General features: G+C 45.9%; 1 protein-coding gene across 1 annotated transcript in view; it reads right to left on the bottom strand.

Moving 5' to 3' along the window:
• The window catches only part of RASGEF1C (RasGEF domain family member 1C), a 106,466-nt gene extending 89,102 nt beyond the window's left edge, over positions 1-17,364 (bottom strand). The window contains exon 1 of the mRNA XM_068534668.1: positions 17,292-17,364. The gene's annotated coding sequence lies outside the window, so the exon portion shown is untranslated. The remainder of the gene's footprint in view (positions 1-17,291) is intronic.
• Positions 17,365-22,544: the final 5,180 nt, after the last annotated feature.

Below are 22,544 nucleotides of genomic sequence, written 5' to 3'. Positions count from 1 at the left end.
TGCAAATGCAATTCAGTTAAGAAAGATGGTCACTTCAATAAATGGTGTTGGAACAATTGGTTATCTGATGCAAAAAAACTGATATTGATACATTCTTCCCCTCATAAGCAAAAATTAACTCAAAATGGACCACAGATTAAGAGTAAGACCTATAACTATAAAGTTTCTAGAAGAAAATATGGGAGAAAAATCTTTGTAACCTTGGGTTAGGTAAAAATTCCTTAAGCACCAAAACATAATTGAAAAGAAAAAATGGATAAAGTGGACTTCATCAAAATTAAAAACTCTGTTCCTCAAAAGACACTGTGAAAATAAACGACAGTCACATACTAAGGGGAAAATTTATAAATCACTTACTGATAAAGAACTTGTATCCAGGGCTTCCCTGGTGGCGCAGTGGTTAAGAATCCTCCTGCCAATGCAAGGAACACGGGTTCGAGCCCTGGTCCAGGAAGATCCCACATGCCACAGAGCAACTAAGCCCGTGCGCCACAACTACTGAAGCCTGCAGGCCTAGAGCCCATGCTCTGCAACAAAGAGTAGCCCCCGCTTGCTGCAACTAGAGAAAGCCTGCACGCAGCAATGAAGACCCAATGCAGCCAAAAATAAAAATAAATAATAAAATTTATAAAAAAAAAAAAGAACTTGTATCCAGAACATGTAAGGAACTCTCAAAAAGTAATAAGAAAACAAACCTGATTTTTAAATATGCAAAATATCTGAACAGACATTTCATCAAAGAAGATACACAGATGGCAAATAGGCATAAGGAAAGATGTCCAAATAATTAGCCATTAGGTGAATGAAAATTGAAACCACAATGAGATCCCTGTCTACAACTATTAGAACAGATAAAATGAAAAAGACTGACAATACCAAGTGTAGCAAGGATGTCGAGCAAGTGGAACTTCCATACATTGTTATAGGGTTCAACCATTTTGGAAAAGAATTTGGCAGTTTCTTTAAAAGTTAAACATGAACTTGCCATATTACCTAGCCATTCCACTCCCAAGTATTTATCTAAGAAAAATGAAAGCAGGTATCCATACAAAGATTTGCATGTAAGTGTTCATAGCAGCTTTATTTATCATAGTCCCAAAGCATAAAGAACCCATATGTCCATCAGCAGATGCAATGGATACATGTATTTGATATTTATTACTTTGTAACAAATACCATAAACTTAGAATACAATTACTGAAAACTTAAACAAATTAATTATCTCTCAGTTTCTTTGGGTCATGATCCTGAAACATTTTGGTTGGGTCCTCCACTCAAGGACTCACCAGGTTGAAATCAGGGTGCCAGCAGGGCTGCCATCTCATCTAGGCCTTAGGTTCCTCTTCCTACTTCACTGCTGGCTGGCAGAATTCAATCCCTTGCAGTTGCAGGACTGAGGCCCTCAGCTCTAAGAGGCCACCCACGTTCTGTACAACATGGCAGTTTGCACCTTCATGGCCAAAAGGAGAGGCTTTAAACCTGTCTGACTTCCAGAAGAACCCAATTAGGTCAGGCCCACCCAGAATAATCTCCTTTTTCATTAACTCAAAGTCAACTAGCCAGTGACCTTAATTACATCTGCAAAATCCCTTCTGGCATATAATGTAACCTAATAGCCTAAAATCTCATATTCACAAGTCCCTCTCACAGTCGAGGGGAGGGGATTATCCAGCACATGTACCCCAAGGAGTGGGAATCCTGGGGGCCATCTTAGAATGCTGTCTACCACATAAACAAGTTGTGGCACATCCAACCAAAAGAAATCCTGCTCAGCAATGAAAGGGAAGAAACTGTTGATACACACAACAACATGGATATACTTTAAAATAATTTTGCTGAGTGAAAGTAGGTAGATGGATATTTTGATTGTGGTGATGGATTCATGAGTGTTTACATGTTTACATGTGCCATGCGGGTCTACTGTATGTCAGTTATACACATGTTTAAAAAAGAAGTTTATAAAATGTGATATTTGATAGTTGTTAGAAAACATTTAAGTATGTTTTTCAACTTTTCAACTAATTTTTATGAAATTGAAATACAGATTAGTTATTTACGATGACACAATATTCAAACTGAGATGTGCTATGAGCACAAATGCACATCTGATTTTAAAGACCATATGAAAAAGGAACGTAAAATATATAATTGCTAACTTTTATATTGATTACATGTTGGAATGATAATACTTTGGATATGTTTGGTTAAATAAAGTATGTTACTAATCTTAATTTCACCTTTTTTAATGTGGCTACAAGAAAATTTCAAATTACCCATAGGGCTCCATGATATTTCTACTGGACAGTGCTGCTCTAGATCAAACTGCTTGGTTAGGGAAGTATGGGGGATAGACAAACAAGTTCACTGACATCAGAAGGAGACCAAATTCAGAACATGGGACACTCTACAGGACAAATGTCCCCTTTTCTCTAAGAAATCAATGGAATGAAGACCAAAAAATCCCCCAAAAAACCAAAAGGTGGGGGGGGAGGACTATTTATAGAATAAAAGAGACTTAAGAGTTATAAAAATCAAGTCCAATGTGTGAAACTTGCTAGGATCCTGATTTGAACAAACCAACTATAAAAAAAAATTTCTGAATTAAGTGGGGCATCTGATTATAGACTGGCTATTAGACAATAATCAGAAATTATTATTAATTTCATTAGGTGTGTCAATGGCATGATGCTAATAAATAAAATCCCTATCAGTTCCTTGATGCATATCATAGTTATGACAGGGGAAATGATAGGGTGTCTTGGATTTGCTTTAAACACCTAACAGGACAGAAGTACAAATAAAGGAAGATGGGCTGTGAGCTAATAGTGTGGGAGCCAGGAGATGAATGCATGCGGTTCATGTTTATCCTATTCTTTACATGTTTAAGTTTTTGAGAATTTCCATAAGAAAAAAAAATTTTTACTACAAAGCTACAGTAATCAAAACAGTATGGTACTGGCACAAAAACAGAAATATAGGTCAATGGAACAGAATAGAAAGTCCAGAGATAAACCCACACACCTATGGTCACCTAATCTATGACAAAGGAGGCAAGAATACACAATGGAGAAAAGACAGTCTCTTCAATAAGTGGTGCTGGGAAGACTAGACAGCTACCTGTAAAAGAATGAAATTAGAACACTCCCTAACACCATACACAATAATAAACTCCAAATGGATTAAACATCTAAATATAAGGCTGGATACTATAAAACTCTTAGAATAAAACATAGGCAGAACACTCTTTGACATAAATCGCAGCAAGATCTTTTTGGAGCCACCTCCTAGAGTAATGGAAATAAAAACAAAAATAAATAAATGGGACCTAGTTAAACTTAAAAGCTTTTGCACAGCAAAGGAAACCATAAACAAAACGAAAAAGCAACCCACAGAATGCGATAAAATATTTTCAAATGAAGCAACCGACAAGGGATTAATCTCCAAAATATACAACAGCTCATGCAGCTCTGTGTCAAAAAAACAAACAACCCAATCAAAAAATGGGCAGAAGATCTATATAGACATTTCTCCAAAGAAGACATACAGATGGCCAAAAAAGCGCATGAAAAGATGCTCAACATCACTAATTATTAGAGAAATGCAAATTAAAACTACAGTGAGGTCACCTCACACTGGTCAGAATGACCATCATCAAAAAAATGTGCAAACAACAAATGCTGGAGAGGGTGTGGAGAAAAGGAACCCTCCTACACTGTTGGTGGAAATGTAAATTGCAGCCACTATGGAGAATAGTATGGAGGTTCCTTAAAAAACTAAAAATAGAGCTACCATATGACCCAGCAATCCAAATCCTGGGCAAATATCCAGAGAAAAGCATAATTTGAAAAGATACTTGAACCCCAATGTTCATTGCAGCACTATACAATAGCCAGGACATGGAAGCAACCTAAATGTCCATCGACAGAGCAATGGATAAAGAAGATGTGGTATATATATACAATGGAATATTACTCAGCTGTAAAAAAGAATGAAATAATGCCATTTGCAGCAACATGGATGGACCTAGAGATTATCATACTGACTGAAGTAGGTCAGACAGAGAAAGACAAATATCATATGATATCGCTTATATGTGGAATCTAAAAAAAGGGTACAAATGAACTTATTTACAAAACAAAAATGGAGTTACAGATGTAGAAAACAGACTTATGGTTACTAGGGGGTAAGGGGGGGGGAGGGATAAATTCGGAGACTGGAACTGACATATACTCACTACTATGTATAAAATAGATAACTAATAATGACCTACTGTATAGCACAGGGAACTCTACTCAATACTCTAATGGCCTACATGGGAAAAGAGTGGACGCATGTATACGTATAACTGATTCATTTTGCTGAACACCTGAAAGTAACACAACATTGTAAATCAACTATACTCCAATAAAAATTAAAAAAAAAAAAAAAAGGAAAGTCTGTGGCTTTCCTCCTGAAAGTTGCAGGGGGCCTGGGTGCCATGTGACCTTGGGCTGCCCTCCCTGTCTGAGCCAGGGGTGAAAATGGCCATAGGAAGGAATGAGGGCATTCCTCATTAAGGTGAGTGGCCACTGATCATATTTGTTATATGCAATGTGCATCTGTTAATGACTCTGCTCATGAAATTGGTTATGTATGGTGCAATAACCTAACTTGTTCCTTCTTCTTACACGCTATTTGCAAATTATAAGTACATTTTCCCTGGCAAACATTTCAGAATTGCAACATGCAGACACTTAAAGTCCTTTTCTTCATCCAGAGTGCTAAAAGAATTTGGCTGCATTTATGCAGAAACATCTGTTCTCAAAGCATAGGCCACTGGGGGCCTGCAATTGACATCAGGGGAGCAGCTGTCACACACACTGTCGTCTCAGCCTCCTTAACCCTTTCGACAATCCCCCTTGCACACGTTCACACAAACCACCAAGTGTGCAATGTTTTATTCTTAAGGGGTTTGTCAGAGCAGCCGGTTGTCAGAACTCCTGAGCTAGGGAGCCTTCCCACATGACTGATGGATACTGCCATTAAATGTGAAGGAACTGGAGAGTTCAACCATCCTCATGGAAATACGTCACAAGTGGATCGCACCTCCCGACCAGGGCTCCGGATCATGGATAACCTTCTCTGAGGATCAGAGCCAGGCACATACCCAAATCCGCCTGCCCAGGTGGTGTCTAGGTGTGTGAGTGTGCAGGGTGACCTGCTCTGCCCCTCGGAGCCTGGGGTCCTCCCTCTTGGCTCCTCTGCCTTGCTCTCTAGTGTTTTTGGTCTGCTGAGGATTGGCAGGGAAACTGGGCAGTGGCTGGTTCAGAAGGCCCAGAGAGCCCTCCTGAGCTGTGCTTCCAGCCTTGTGCAGGATGGCAGTGACAGAGTGGGCCAGTGCCTATCCTCAAGCTGCTCACAGCCAAGATATAGAGAGCAGGCACTGAGCTGCCAGGGTCTCTCGTGCCAGGGGCCTGGACCCTGGCTCCTTCTTCCTTGCTTACCTGACCACCACATTTTGCCTAACTGCTGTTTGACCTTCCAGAGCAGCTGAGGTATAGCCTCCTCCCGGAAGCCTCTCTTGAGTTGACCCTGACTATGGCCCTCTCTCACCCACGCATGAGGTAGGGGACACGGCCGCCCTGCACCAGGGCCTGCTGCAGAGCAGTACCCCGGTGATCTGGTGGTTTGATTAACTTAGTGGTCTCCAAAGTAGGAAGTGTGTCCCCAGAGTAAAGATCAACATGAGGAACTTGGGAAGAAAATGTGAGAACTCCTTTCAACATTTTAGCATTCACTTAAAGTGATTTTGTTATGAAATGTTTGTTACATAAAAAAATTATCTGTAACATATAAGTTATGAAGCATGATAACAAATTAGATGCCTGGAGGCTCTCCACCCAGTTGGGCGGCGGAATGTTGTCAACCCCTCCTGTGCTATCCTCCCAACCCACCCTACTTTCATCATTCCCACTATCTGGAATTTTTTTTTAACAACTCATACAACTTAACAGCAAAAAACAATGTTTTTTTTTAAACAAACAATTTGATTTAAAAATGGGCAGAATATCTGAATAGATATTCTTCTAAAGAAGACATACAGATGGTCAATAGTTATATGAAAAGATCTTCAACATCGCTAATCGTCAGGGAAATGCAAATCAAATTCACAATGAGATATCACCTCACAATTGTTAGGGTGGCTATTATAAAAAAGACAAGAAATAACAAGTGTTGGTGAGGAGGTGGAGAAAAGGGAACCCTTGTGCACTATTGGTGGGAATGTAAATTGGTGCAGCCACTTTAAAAAACAGCATGGGGCTTCCCTGGTGGCGCAGTGGTTGAGAGTCCGCCTGCCAATGCAGGGGACACGGGTTCGAGCCCTGGTCTGGGAAGATCCCACATGCCGCGGAGCAACTGGGCCCGTGAGCCACAATTACTGAGCCTGCGCGTCTGGAGCCTGTGCTCCGCAACGGGAGAGGCCGCGACAGTGATAGGCCCGCGCACCGCGATGAAGAGTGGCCCCCGCTCGCCGCAACTGGAGAGGGCCCTCGCACAGAAACAGAGACCCAACACAGCCAAAAATAAATAAATTAATTAATTAAAAAAAAAACAAACAAACAGCATGGACGTTCCTAAAAAAATTAAAAATAGAACTACCATATGATCCAGAAATTCCACTTCTGGGTATTCACCCGAAGGAAACAAAAACACTGACTTAAAAAGATACCTGCCCCCTCCTGGTCACTGCAGAATTATTCACAATAGCCAAGACATGGAAACAACCTAAGCGTCCATCAATGGATTAATGGATAAAGAAAATGTGGTATATTTATATATATACAATGGAATATTATGCAGACATAAAAAAGAATAAAATCCTACCATTTGTGACAACATGGATGGACCTTGAGGGCATTATGTTAAGTGAAATAAGTCAGACAGAGACAGACAAATACTGTATGATCTCACTTATATGTGGAATCTAAAACAAAACAAAACAGAACAAAAAAGTTGAGCTCATAGATACAGAGAACAGATTGGTGGTTGCCAAGGTGGGGGTGGGGGTGAGTGAAATGGGTGAAGGGGGTCAAAGGGACAAACTTCCAGTTACAAAATAAATAAGTCCTGGGCATGTAATGTACATGCCGACTATAGTTAACAATACTGTATTGTATATTTGCAAGTTGCTAAGAGTATATATCTTACAAGAAAAACATTTATCCCAGAAATACGTATCCCTAAACAATATACTGTACAGTTTAATTGCTTTTAAGTTTTATAAAAAAATGGTGTGTGGACTTCCCTGGTGGTGCAGTGGTTAAGAATCCGCCTGCCAATGCAGGGGGACACGGGTTCGAGCCCTGGTCCGGGAAGATCCCACATGCCACGGAGCAACTAAGCCCGTGTGCCACAACTACTGGGCCTGCGCTCTAGAGTCACGAGCCACAACTACTGAAGCCAGTGCGCCTAGAGCCCGTGCTCCGCAACAAGAGAAGCCACCACATTGAGAAGCCCACGCACGGCAACAAACAGTAGCCCCCACTTGCTGCAACTAGAGAAAGCCCGTGCGCAGCAATGAAGACCCAACGCAGCCAAAAAAAAAACAAAAAAAAATGGCGTCATTCTGTACAGTACTAGTGACTTGATTTTTTGCACTTACCATGATGGATGAAGATTACCTCCATACAATGTTTCTAAGAGTCTGCTCTCTGACTGTTCATACATGAGTGTTCCATAATTTATTTTTCCATTTTCCTGCCAATGGAACATAGGTTGGTTCCAGTTATTGCTGCTTAGAGCAGGGGTCTGGGAGTACATGCACACACAATTCTCTTGGGGACACATCAGCAATGGAACTGCTCGTTTGCAGGATATGCTGCAAGTATATATATTCAACCTCACTGGATAATTCTCAGCTGTTTTGCAAACTGGCGAACCAATTTACACTCCCACACATAGATCAGAAGGGTTTCTATTGATCCACATTGTCTCCAGCATTTATTACCACACATATTAAATCTGCTTATTGAATGAGTGTGCAATAGTGTTTCTTTCTTAAATATTTGATAGAATTCACTAGGAAAGCCACGTGACATTTTCTTTCTGGGAAAGTTTTTAATTATAAATTCAATTTCTTTAACAGAAATAGAATTGTTCAGATTTTCTACTTCTTCTTGTGTCAATTATGGTTTTATCTTTCAAGGCATTTGTTCCTTTTATCAAATGTATTGGTATAAAGTACTTCATAAAAATCCCTTGTTATCCTTTTAATGTCTGTAGAATATTGATAAATTGTATTTTCGCCTACTTAGTCTTGGAATTTATCAATTTTATTAACCTTTTCAAAAGGTTTTTTTCTCTCCTGTTAGTTTTCTATCTTACTTATTTCCATTCTCATGAGAATGTTTATAAACAACCTGACACACCCTGCCTGATAGATAGTAAGCACTCAGAGAGGCACTCCTGGCTGAGCCCAGCTCAGGCATGAAACTGGGCAGCTGCTTAGCATGTGGGTGGTCAAATGGATGGACAGACAGGTGGCTGAGCAGAGAGTAGAGACCTCATAAAGACAGAAAAGAGGGCAGGCCACACTGCTTAAGAATAGCCCAGGCTGTAAACATCTCAGACCATAAACAGCATAGACCAAGTGCCAAGGCCCACACTGGCTGGATTACCCTGCAAAGTCCACTTACATCCCTGAGCCTCTGTCTCCTCAGAGCAAAGGAAAGTAGACGGAAGTTGCTGTGAGGTCACAGGTACACAGCTGCTGGCACTGTGCAGGTGCTTCAACCATCAAAGAGAGAAGTGGCCATTTAATGACTATTATTTAGCCAGACTCATGTACCTTTGAATGTTGCCTGGATTTAAAAACAAAAAATGAACAATTTACTGACCAAATTAACCAAGTACATAATGACTCTGCAGGGGCAATATTTAGCTGATTCCAAGAGGCCGCCTTCCTTGCAGTCCTTGGTGAGATCCCTTGCATATAAGGCAGGAATTCACCAGTTAGGATGATCCCTGGTGCCAGGACTGAAAGGCCTTTAACTGACAACACTGGAGCCTGTGTTAGCTTTACTCAAAAGTAATAAAACGAAGGTGACCACCGCCGCCCCCCCCCAAGTTCATGGACCTTTCTCAGGTTAGTCCATAAGACTCTTCCTGGCTAAGTTTATGTGGTTTGGCAGTTTGGGGTATCCCTGGTGGCGGTGCCTGGGGTAGTAAGACCCTAAGGAAATCACGGAGATGACATGACACACACGAGAGGGCTCCTTTCTACAGGCCCCGGCCCCAGGGAGCTCTGCAGGGCAAAGGAGGGTCAGGCCACCTTTCGTCATCATTACCAAAAGTGAGGGATGCATGCTGGGTCACCAGGAAGGGAAGGGAATAAGCACAGAGTGGATGCCTCTTTTGCACCAGGCACCAGCATTATGGGCCCCATTTGGTGTTTGAAATCCAAAGTGATCCTGGGAGTGTAAGAGCAGTCACCCAGTGAGGAAGCAGCGGGTTCAAACCCCAGTCTCTGTGACCTGGGTGCCTTGTGCTATCTCTGGTTCCCTGGAGAATCTTTGGGGGCCCTGCATGAAAGGGGTATGGTGGGCACCTTTGCAGAAAAAGAGAACCCCCTGAGGTAGAGCCAGGCCCACAGGCCAAGGGTGTATTGACAGTGACAGGAAGGAGACTGGGAATGATGCCTGAAGGGTGGGAAGGGAAATGGAGGCCAGAGCCTAACATTTCCACAGGATGCCTGGCGAAAGCCTTCAGCCCCAGGTTCCTTAGCCTCTCTCCCCAAAACCCTTCCCCTCACGCTCCTGGCAGATGTCCTGGCCTCCAGGAGGGCACAGGACACACAGGCCGAAGGTGACACACATCACAGTTGGTAATTTTAAAGCAGTTTCAACCCAAAACAGTTAACCTGAATCAAATTTTGAGAAGGGAGTCCAATAAATACAGGTTATGGGAGAAAATTCATGTAGACCCTTCAAAACAACACAGGAAAGATCAACCAAAAAATATGGAGAAACCACTGTGGATTAAACAGACTCTAACAGACACGACAAACAAGGGCAATGCCTGATCACTGACCGGATCCTGGATGTGAAAATAAGACCCATAAAACATCACTGGGGCAACTGTTGAAAGCTGAATATGGACTGTTTATGAGAAACGCGTTAATGTTAAGTTTCTTGAGTGTGATACCTGAATAGAGGTTTTGTAGGAGAACATCCTTGTTCTAAGGGGCTGCTGATGTATTTAGGCAGAGGGCATGATTCCAGTAACTAACTCTTCAATGGTTCAGCGAAAGTAATGAGCACTGAGATAAAGCACATGCTGTGAGATATTAACAAGTGATGGATTTAGGTGAAGAGTACATCATTCTTTATGAAGCTTTCCAAGTAAAAAGTTTGGGGAAATCTCTGGGTCCCCATAGATAACAGCAGTCAGCTAAATCCAAACCTCTCCATAAAGATGAACCAAAAGAGCAAATAAAACCACCCACACCCAGGCCTGCAACATGATCAGGAGACAGGCTGCTGCCCACCTGAAATTGGTATGAAAGAGACCCAACTTGCAGAGCCCGCTCCAGAGCCCGCTGGTATTGAGGGCCAGGCAGAGACCACGTGGGAAAGAGGAGCAGGGAGCTAGGTCCAAGACCTTAGAAAAAATAACACCAGAAGGAGAAAGTCCCACCTGCGTGGGGAAATTCTGAGAGCAGGTCCGAGACCAGGGGGGATCAAGGCACTGAATACTGGGGAATTGAAAGGGGACAAAGTGTGTGGGACCAGAGGCGGCTGTCTTGGAAATGTCCTGCTTCTAGGAGACATGGCTCTGAAGTAGAGGCCCTTGGAGGCTTGGTGGTAGTAGATAGGAAGAAGTAGCATGGAAATTCAAGGACCTACAGAAGCAAAAGTAAACACAGAAGACACATAACCATCCCAAAGCCTTAAAGACACCAAGTAAGGATACTGCACTTCTCTAAACCAACAGAAGAGGGAATTCTTGAACTAAGAAACATGATGTTATCCATATGCCCAACTCCTGCCTACATTCATTTTATTATTACCAGTCCCAGCTAACCTAAAGACATTTCTAAGTTAACAGAAGGTAACAGACAATACCCATACAAACCAATTTAAGGTTGACAACCATTTAAGAATGACAAGCATTCTGCCCACAAATCAGTTCACAGGGGAACAATTTAACACTGCCCCAACTTGAACTGCCTTAAGAAAACATTCAGATATGAAAAAAAAATCTGAAGTATAAATTTGATACGGACCAAAAAATAGGTAAGCGTGAAACTAGAGTTTCCCAAACTCAGGAAAGAAAATGAAAGACAAAATCAACTCAGAAATGAACACTAAATTAGAAGCTCTCTTAGGGAGAATAGATTTGACTGAAAATTTTTTAAATGCTCATTGAGGAAATGAATGAAAACAACCACAAAACAGCAGTGAAGAGAACCATAAAGAAAGTGATATATATAGAAGACAGGCAAAAAACAAAAAAAGATCTAGCATACAGACATTATTGGAAGAAAAAAATTTTAACATTTAAAATTATTATCCAAGAAAACTTTCTGGAAATGAAAGAAGACTTGAACCTGCATAGTCAAAGTCCCCACCCATTCTTGAGAAAACATCTCAAATGCTCAACTCCAAGACTTTTCCTAGTAAAGTGATTAGACGTTAAAGGTAAAGAAAAAAACAATCCTTTGGAGCTCTAAGAAAAACGATCAAGTCACTCACAAAGGGAAGGAAAGCATGTTTATTTCAGACTTCTTGTCAACAACATGTAAGAAATACCATCCAGAGCAGCATTTTAACAAACTCAAGGAAAGAAAGTGTAGGTGAGGATCCTATAACCAGCCAAGCTATCCTTCAAGTATCAGGGTTATAGAAAACATATTCAACATGAAAGAATTCAGGGACTATTGTACTCATGAGCCCTTCCTGAAAAACCCACTGGAAGCTAAGCTTTATCAAACCAAGAGATGACTGGGGAAACTTTAGCAAAAAGAAAGATTAGCAAACAGAATCCAACACCATTGTGGTGGACAGACTCTAGGGTGACCATGATCCCTATATCTCCTGGTATTCATGCCTTGGGTGCGGATAGAACCTTTGACTTTCCTCTAGCCAACAGAATATAGCAAAAGTGATGGGATATCACCTCCTGATTCCCCTGCATAGGACTCTGTCTAGCAGATTTACTCTAGAGACTCTCTTTGCTGGCCTGATAAAGAGGCCATGCTGGGGAAGCCCATGTGGCAAGAACCACAGGTGGTCCCCAGCAACTGTGGGTGGCCTCCAGAAGCTGAGAGCAGACTCCAACCACCAGCAAACACTTAAGCTGGCAGTCCTGCAACCACAAAGAACTGAAGTCCGCTAACAACCATACGAGTGGAAAAGCGAATCCATTCCTAGTTAAGCCTCTGGATGAAAACCCAGTCCTGGCCAACACCAGCAGGAACCCAGCTAAGCCACGCCTGGACTTCAAATCTACAGAAACTATGAGATAATATGTGTGTGTTGTTTTACGCCACTACATTTACGGTAATTCATTACACAGCCATAGAGCAATAGATAGCTAATCCAACCATATCAAAATATATCATGCCCTAGTGGTTTCTATTCCATGAATGCAAAGATGGCTTATTCATATTAATAAATTTTGTGTCTTATTGTTTGTCTCACTCTCATCCCAGACCTGATATTAGGACATCCATTAATATCATTCACCTTATTAATTATGCTAAGGAGAAATATCATAATTGTCTCCACAGATGTCTTCAACAAAAATCAATACCCACTCCTTACTTTAAGAAACCACCCAATAAAATAGAAATTAATGGATACTCCATATATATATATGTACATATATATATATTCTTACCCTAAAGTCAGCATCTTTCTTAATGGAAGAAGTATTAGAGGTCTTTTTACTAAGGTCAGGAGCAAGGTAAGGGTGCCTATTATATCCAATATTTAATACTGAATTAGAGGTATTTAGCTAATTTAATTAGATAAGAGAAAGCAATTAGATGCATAAAAATCAGTAAAGTAGTAAAAGTATTTCAATTTTCAGATGACAGAATATCTGAACTATCTAACAGAGTCTAACAACAAAATAAATTTAATGAGGTAGATAGATATAAAATAACATACACGTAGACAATAACAAGTTACAAGATATAATGGAAAAAAAACTTTTATAAACAAACAAGGTAAAATACTCATGAATAAACCTGACAAAGAACGTGAAGAAAACTTCAAAATGCTCCTGAAAGAGGTCTTGAACAAGTAAAAGGTTAAGTAGTCTTGAACACAAAGGAAGACATTCCTTGTTTTTGGATAAGATGACTCAACTTCATAAAAACATCAATTATTCTGAAGTTATACATAAATTTAATAGGATCCTAACAAGAGCTACCAGCAACATGTTGGAATAGCTAGGAAATCCCTGAAATTAAAAGCAGTGGAAGGAGGATTAGCCCTACCAGATATCAAAACACAATAATGGGTATTGAGTTCAGTCTCTTTCCCCTGTTGCAATAGTTGTAGATACAGTCTTCCTTGCTGTTCACACACACACACACACACACACACACACACACACACACAATGTAATTCCTACGTGTAAGACCAGCATATGAACGGACAGAGGTGTGAGACAGACTAGAAAGCCCAGAAATAGGTCCAACTGCATTTGGATGTTTAGTATGATACAGGTGTATTTCAGATCACGTGCAAAAAAGATGGCCTTTTAAATAAATCGTGTTGGGATAGAGGGATAGACATTTGGGAAAAGATTAAATTGGATCTGTAAACTAAGTACAAAACCAAACGAGTATTGGAAAACATAGGTGAATTCCATTACAACTGAGTGTGAGAAAAGCCTTTCTAATTAGGATTCAAAATTTAGATGCAATAAATGAAGGATGATTAAATCAACTATCTAAAAATAGAAAGCTTTTAATGGCAAAACCCACCATAAACAAGTTAAAAAAAACCTGGGAGAAATAGTTGCAATATAACAAAGATAAAGCACTAAATAGATATCTCTAATATGTATTTTGAACAAATTTTTAAATCCAATTTAAAGAATCCCCCCAAATGCAAAAGGAAATGGACAAAATATATGGACAGGCAATTCGCAGAAAAAAGATAATCAAATGACTCGTAAACAAATGAAAAGCTGTCTAATTTCACGCATAATAATAGGAATGTAAATTAAAATGCACTGAAATACTATTTCCTGGCTCTTAGATCCACGAGGGTGTGGGGGAAATAGACACTGTGATACCTTGCTGGTAGGAGTGCAAAATTTGGGAAGAGGGGAATTGAGAATAGTTAACAAAATAAATATTTATTTACTCTTCCTTCTTGGAATTAATAATATGCTTCCACAAACACAAGCAATCTATAGGCAAGGTTATCCATTACTCCACGATTTTTAATAGCAAAGGCCTGAAAAAAACCAAATGCCCATCCATAAGACAGTTGAATAAGTAGGGAACAGCCTCAGAATGGAGTACTATGTGGCTCTACAAAAGAATGCGGGAAGTCTCTGTGAACTGGTAAAAAGATATTTTTAACTGAAAAAAGCAAGGCACACAAAAGATGTACATGCTAACTTTTGTAATAACGCATGAGTGGCTTATTTTGCAAAAGAGACCCAGGAAGAATAAACCAGAAATGATTTCAAATGATTACCCATGGTATGGGAACAAGAAGGAAGAGACAGGGATGGGATTGAGACTTCTAAGTACAGCTTTTCTTTTTTTTCTTTTTCTTTTTTTTAGTTTTGACCTTTGGACCATGTAAAACAAATGTTTTACATATTCAAAAAATAAAAGTATATCATAAAGACTAAAGGGAAAAAAACCACCAAACTGTGTGCAAACACAAACAGATGAAACTAATGGTATATCAAATTGAGAACATACTCACATAGTGATGAATTTACAGCCAAAGAAATCCTGAACTTGACCTGGTAGGTTCTGATTGGTAGTGGTTTGGATGTAGTGATTCTGAAACTATTCTGGGTGTATTCTAGGATTAAGCAAATTATTACATATATTTATATTCTGTGGGAACCAGGTTCTTACTGTGGGAGAAAGGAGATGGAAACATTAACTTTTAGTTTTAAAAAAAGAGCTCTTGGCTCAGTCCACTGAGAAGGCCTAGAGCCAATGACGCCAAGGTAGCAATGAGCACATCTAATGCCCAGATACTGGTTTCTAACCCCACTCCCAACCCCCACTGAAAGACACCAAGGCTTCTTGAGAAATGGCTGACTCTAGGTCTGGGTCAAAGTACAAGTGAGAGTTGGAATAATATTCAGAGACTTATGGGAACATGTCAGAGGATGCAGAGACCAACCTGAACACCCAGCCCAAACAGCCAGCATCTCTTCTCTACACATTCGGGGCAGGCAGGCACTCCTTCCCCTGCCGGGCACAGGGAGATCTGAGATCGGCACCCAGAAGGATGCAGGAAGTGGGGCAGTGCTTGAGACCAAACCAGGTTCTCTTGTCCACCACAGCTAACAACTCCACCACCTGCCGAAGACCCTGCCCTTCTCATGCCCCTTGCCTTGCCAGGATGGCAGACTCCACATCCAGCAGCCAGTTGGCTCATCCTTGAAAATCCCTGGCTCATCCTTGAAAACCCCTGCTCCCTCTCCTGCCCCCTGCAGTCCTCTCCACCCACCTCAGGGACGTCCTTTCAATACTCACAACTCTAAACCCTCCAGGGTCTGCCCACTGCACCCAGAGGAAAATTCAAACTCCACAGCTCACATAACTGGTTCTGTTCCAGCTCCTCCCACCCACCACCTGTGCCTGCTTCAGGGGCCTTGCACCCTCAGATCTTTTTGAGGGAGTTCACATCACAGCCAGTGGTCACTGCTCAGAGACACACTCCCGACCAGGATAAGGCTCCCCTCCCCCCTCCCCCAGTCTCTACCCTAATTACCCGGTTTTATTTTCTTCCTACCACTTATCTTCTGCCATGACCTTGGTTTTTCCTTTGATTACTTGTTCAGCTTCCTTCTCCCACACCTGCTTGTAAGCACTCACTGGGGCCAGGAGCAGATACCATACAGTAGGAGCTCAATGGATGCTCTAGGCGAGTGAGCCAACAACTCCAGCCACTCCCCTGACTCAGTGGCTGGAGTATGGCTTTTGGAACCAGTCCTACCACCGTTGAAACCCTAGCTTTGCCACTTCATGGTCCTGAGACCTTGAATAAGTCGTGTCACCTCTCTTAAGCCTCGGTTACTTCAACTCTAAGATGGGGACACAGCACCTGCCCTGCAGGAAAATCTTCCCAGGACACTTCTCTGACACCTGAGGCTCAGCAGAACACCTGCCTCAGGGGCCCAGGAGGCAGGGGCGGGGGAGCAGGGGTGAGCCCCTCCACCACCCCAAGCTGGCTTGTCTGTCTTTTCAACATCGCTCCCCACGCTGAGCCTGGGGGAGGGTCGGGAGCCACCCCTTGCCTCTTCCCCTCCCGGCCTCCCTTTCCCCACCTAAACACAGAGAGGAGTGGACTACGGGTTCCCTGGCCCTGCCTGCCGTCACTGAGTGAGGGACACATCCAGAACCCGGAGCTGACCCCACTGTCCCTGCAGGCTCTCTGGCGGCAGCATTGATCCTTTCCTCAATCCGATCCCAGCTTCACAGACACCACCACCCTCTTCTCCCACAGACAAGGCCCTTTCCCTTCTTCGCAACCACTCGGCAGGTCAGCCTTACTGTTCCCATTTCGTAGCTTGGGAAACTGAGGTCTAGTGTTGGGAAGGCCTTGGGTCCAGGCTGGCTTTTCCTGCCACCCGAACAACTGAGGAAGCTTGCTGCTCGCCCCGAATCAAGTGGCGGGGCGCGCGCGGCACAGCCGGTCTCTCGCAACGGCGGCTGGGGGTGTGCCCTCCGCCGGTCTCCTCCCGGTCGCCACCCCTGCCCACGTACCCGCGACCCTTGGGGCACACTTCCGCGCGCCTCGCAGCCCCTCCCACCTCCCACCAGCCCTGCCGCGAGGGCTGCACACTCTGGCGCGCCGCGGTTTTCCGGCCGGCCGGCAGGCCGGCTACGCGCACTGTCACCCGCGTGCGCACCTGTGCCCCGGGTCAGCCCTGCGCGTCCCCGGGCAGCGGCCCGGACACCCGCCGTCCCGCCAGGCTCGCAGCCCCGCACCTCCGCGTCGCGACCTACCAGGCACTCGCGCCCCGCCGCCGCCGCCGCAGCCCCTCCCAGCGCCCCTGCCCGCAGCGCCCGTGTCCCGCCCGGCCGTGCCCCAACTCACCGGCTCCCGGTGCGCCCAACCCCGGAGACCGACCCATGGGCAGCGCCCGCCGCGCCCGCTGCCAGCCGCGGCGCTGCGGAGCCGGGCCGCTGCCCGCTGCCTGCCGCGCGCGCGGCTCCTGAACGCAGCCCGCCGTGCGCTGGCGGCCGGCCCTGTAGCAGCGCGGCGCAGCGCCCCCTCGCGGCAGCATGGGGAAGCGCAGGGCGGGCAGGGCGAGGGGAGGGGCTGCGGGAGCCCCTGCCGGGCGGTCCCATTCCCGCTCCCTCCTGAGGCCTCCCATACCCGAGGTGTCCCTGCTCACCAGGCCTCTCCTCTGCTGCAGGCCTCAGGGTCAAGGCCACACGTGCAGCCTTGCATTCAGAACCCTCAGCTGTGACTCGCCTCCCACCCCCATGGAGGGGGACCCACTACAAGCATCAGATGCCAACCCCCTCCGCCCCAGCATGGCTTCTGCTGGACTCTGCACCTGAACTGACCCCCACCGACTCCCTCACCTGGAAAACCCCTGGCACCCTAAAATCTGGTTCACCTGTTTTCCTCGAGGCTAGGCTCTGGCCGCCCCTCTGGACTCTCCTCCTGAGATGGCTACTGAACTGTGGTTTGTCTGTGCCCCTGTGCCTGGTGGGCACAGGGTGGGCATCAAAGGGTGGGGAAGAGTGCTCATCAACCCCCAAGCGGCTTCTGTAGGGGAGGTGGTCCCGGGAACTGGCCCACTGGGAGGCTGCGTCACCACTGTGAAGACACTGAGCTACTAAGAGGATAACTAAGAGGATAACTGGTGTGCTATTTCACTTTTAGAATGGAGGAGGGGGCCTGAACAAGATCCGGTGACCTTTCTCAGCTGGCTCCACCTGGACATTAAAAGTGTCCTGGTTTGTCCCAGTGTAGAGGTCAGGATATCTGTCTTCTGCTTTAGTCAGGACCTGCCTGAGGAGATGTGGCAGGTTACCCAACCCAACTAGCTTTAGCAAAAATTATTGGCTCATGAAGCATTAAAAGTCCAGGTATTCTGCTTTCAGGAATAGTTAGATGCAGACGCTTAAACATTATGAATGGGAATCCACCTCTCCCATCTCCCAGACCTTCTATGGCAGAATGGCCCCCAGCAACCCTGGGTTGACACCCTCAGAAAGAGCACACGTGCCTGATATTCCCAAGAGAGTCCAGAGCTGCCGCAGAGGCTCTGAGGAGGCCAGCTCTGGCTATTTCCAAAGACCTGACGAATGAGGGTTACAGGCCTGGGTGTTGCCTCCCTGGAGCTGAGGGTGAAGTAGCCCTTGTGCTAAGCCCTGAGGATGGAGTAGGGCTCTGCTCTAGCATGCCCCAAGGGCTGTTTCCAGAAGACTGGACAAATGAAAACAACAGAGTCCAGCCGGTATCTTGCACAGCTGGCAAAACTGAGGCCTGGAGACAGCAGGCATCTGCCTGGGGCTCATAGATGTATTAGGGCAGGTGGGTTGGTTGGGCTGGGCAGGGAGGCAGCAGGGCCTTGTGACAGCGCTAGGGCCAGAGGCTGGTCCCAGTGAGGGTCATGCCTGAAACCAGTGCCAACGACCAGGCTGTGGTGAAGGGGAAGAAGAAACAGAGGCAGGTTGGGGGAGGTTCCCAGCACGCAGATTCACCTCGGGGCTTAGGCGCTAAGGCCAGTCCTGAGGCCAGTGGGTCTTCTCTAATTCTCACCCCACGTCCCAAACCCTCAGGTCAGGCCTCAGAGACATGCTGGGGTTCTAGGGAGAGAGGGCTGCATGAGAGGACTCAGAAGAGCTGGCCCACTCACCCGTGACACGCTGAGGCCCGAGCAGCACTTCAGGGCCCCCTCGCAGACTGTAGCTCAGAGGAGGAGGGCCAGTCTCTCCCTATCCCACCCCACCCCTCTCTGTGAGCAAAGGCTTGGGGACCACTGAGGCACTGTTGTCACGCTGGGTGCAGGGTTGGGGCTGCTTGGAGTCGGGGCAGTGCTTGGTGGAGGAACTGAAACCTGTGGACTTGCTTGTGGCCACAGCACATGTCCCAGCTGCCTGAGCGAGGCAGGGCTATGCCTGTGACAGGGAAGAAGGCCGTGTCTCCTGAGGTCTCCTGCATCCTGTCTCACTGCCCCGGAGGTCAGGTATGTGTTGAGAGTACAGCATGTGCTGCAGTCACCACCTCCCAGCAGCTCCTTCAGCCGAGCCTCGAGGCCAGCAGCGAGTTCTGCTCTGAGCTTTCCCCAACTTGGGGGACACTGGCTGCAGGTTCCGTGGCTAGACCCTGGGAGAGGTCTGGCCCCATGCAGGCACCACATTTTCCCGGGCCCCTCCCCTGCCTACCTGCATCCATCAAGTCCCTTTGGCCTGCGCTGCCCCAGCCTAACTTCCCACTCCAGAATATGCCCAGGGACTAGTCCCCGGAGTATCCGGTGTTGGAACAGAGGGTGAGCAATCCCGAGAGCTATCATCTCAGTCTACTCTGCCCCAGCCCCGCCCTGGGACACACCTCTGGTGGATATTTCCTGAGGGCCTATGCCTATACCATGCCGGATGCTAGGATACCGCAGCGAGCGGGACACGGGGTTCTTGCCACCTCAGAGCCCACAGTTTAGAGAGAAGAGACTGAAAACTAACCATACAAACAAAAGAATAATAAAAATGATCATTTCAGAGAATCCTAAGTGCCATGAAGTCACCAACACAGGGTGAGGTCTTTGAGTGTGTCCGGGGCTACTTTAGATGGAAGGGCTCAGGAAAGGCCCCTCTGGACACATGGGGTTTGGGCTGAGACCCAAAGGAGGAGTCAGCCCTACAAGGTCTGTGGGAACATTGTCCTTGGCAGAGAGGATAGCAGGAGCAAAGACCCTGTGGCCAGCTTGCACTCCTCTTTTGTGAGAAAGACAGGAGGCAGTTGTGCCTGGAGAGGAGGAGAGGGTGCGGGAGAGTACAGAAGCCCAGGTGGAAGGGGCCAGGTCCAGGTCAGGGCCTCCTGGGGGTAAGGAGCTGGAACTCTGTTCTTTGCGTGTGGCCCAGGGGCGGGCTCCACCTCAACTCTGTCAGCAGCCCCTCCAGCAGGAGGTGTACTGGTCGTGACACCCATGAGACCTTTCCCAGCACCCCCAGTCGCTGCCTTGGTTGCCCATGGTCCAGATGGCACCTCCCACCCACATATGGCTCTGGGACCACCTGAATTTGTCCCACCAGCCCAACACTGGGATGGCGGGGCTGCGGTCCTTGTCCACTGAGGAGGCCACCGCTGGAGCTGCTGCACTTAAGTGCACATGAGGGAGGGAGGCAGGCAGGGGACATCTGAGAAGCACAGACCCTGGGCAGGGGCAGGGGGCTGGGGGACTGGGTGATGGGAAGATGAGGAGAAAGTATGAGAAATGAGAGGCAGCGGGGTTCTGGCCAGGGTGGATGGGGGATTTGCTGAGACTGTGGGGCCAGGGAGCTATTAGGGGACATCTGGAGGCAGCTGGACCTGTGGGTGCAGTCTGATGTAGGCCCTCATAGGTGAAGGAAGGAGATCCTGTGGTCCCGGCTGCTGTAGATACTCAGACAGTGGCCAGAGCCTGTGAGGGCCCCTGCAGCATGTCTGCCCCAACTCTTGGCCCAGCTGGAGCAGGTGACTCAGGAACGAGCCTGACACCAAGCGGGCTGCCAAGCACTGGCACCAATAATCAGAGAACAGTGAGGACAATTTTGGCCTCTGGCCAGTGCATTTTATTAGTGAAACCCACAACTCATCCATTCTTGGGTCTGGTGAAAACTCATCCTCTCTCGCTGCCCCAGAGGTCAGATCTGTGTTGAGGGTACAGCATGTGCTGCAGTCATCACCTCCTAGCAGCTCCTTGAGCCGAGCTGGCTCTGGTGAAAACTCTGCAAACTTACTATGAGGGCAAATCTCCAGGAGAAAGTCATCACATGGCCAGCCACTGGTGGGGGGTAACCGTTATGGACTGAACGTGTCCCACTCAAATTCATATGTTGATTGTGAATCTCTATATTGTACACCTGCAACTTATATAATATTGTACATCAACTATACTTCAATTAAAAAATCTACTATGTATAATATAAATGAACTGCAAGGATATATTGTACAGCACAGGGAATATAACCAATACTTTATAATAACTTTAAATGAAGTATAATCTATAAAAATTTGGAATCACTATGTTGTACACCTGAAACTAATATAATATTGTAAATCAACTATACCTCAATTAAAACACAATTCATATGTTGAAATCCTAAGCCCCAAGGTGATGGTATTTGGAGGTGGGGCCTTTGGGAGGTGAACAGGTCATGAAGGAGGAGCCCTCATGAATGGGATTATCACCCTTATAAAAGGGACCCCACAGAGCTCCCTTGCTCCCTCTGCCAGGTGAGAACACAGTGAGAAGGTGGCCATCTGCAACCTGAAAGAGGGCTCTCACCAGAACCTGACCATGCTGGTACCCTGATCTCAGACTTCCAGCCTGCAGAACTGTCAGAGAGAAATTTCTGTTATTTATAAGCCCCCTGGTCTGTGGTACTTTGTACAGCAGCCTGAGTGGACTAAGACAGTCACATTTAATGACTGTGTATAGACCAGGGCCCTGATCATCCACTGAGTCTGGGCAGGGATCAGGGAAGAGAGAGAGAGTGAGTGTGCTTGTAATATGTGAGTGTGTGTGGCACGTGTGGTGCATGTGTGTGGGAGGTGAGTGTGGGTCTGGTCCCCCATCACAAAGCTCCAGGCTTGGCTGGCTGAGGACAAAGGCTGGCATTACAGATGGGGGGGGGTCCCTGGAAGCGGAGCCTGAGATGAGGTGCAGGTGGTTCATGTAGGAGAGGATCCCAGGGAGCTGGGGAAAAGAGGGAGGGTGAGATAGGGAAGGGTGGACAGCCCATAAAGGGTGCACTGTTCAGATGTTTACTGTCATGGCTGATAAAGGCCTAGACCCTTTAAGGAACTGTACAGGAAGTGTCTCAGCATTCTCCTGCTGGGCAGAGAAATGTATCCATGTCCCCTATACTTCCAGGTTGCTCCTGCATGAAGGCTGAGTGTACCTCCACATCTCACGCAAAATTCCTGAGGCAGAAAAGCATGAGCTTGAGGCTGGCCACCCCAACACGCGCACAGTGCCATCCACCCACTTGTGCTGAATGCAGGCAGCTGAGATTGAGTCTCAGAGTGCAAAAATTGCCTGCCACAGGCCCCCCGTGGGACACTCAGATTCCCTCAGGTCACCCCCCTTTCCCACCCCTCCCAGAGTCCCCTTGCCTGCAGGCAGCACTTCTG

Source organism: Eschrichtius robustus, chromosome 2 (assembly GCF_028021215.1).
Source record: "Eschrichtius robustus isolate mEscRob2 chromosome 2, mEscRob2.pri, whole genome shotgun sequence".
In the NCBI taxonomy this organism is placed as follows: Eukaryota; Metazoa; Chordata; class Mammalia; order Artiodactyla; family Eschrichtiidae; genus Eschrichtius; species Eschrichtius robustus.
Note: the sequence above shows the minus strand (reverse complement) of the source record. Positions and strands in the feature narration are given on the sequence as shown.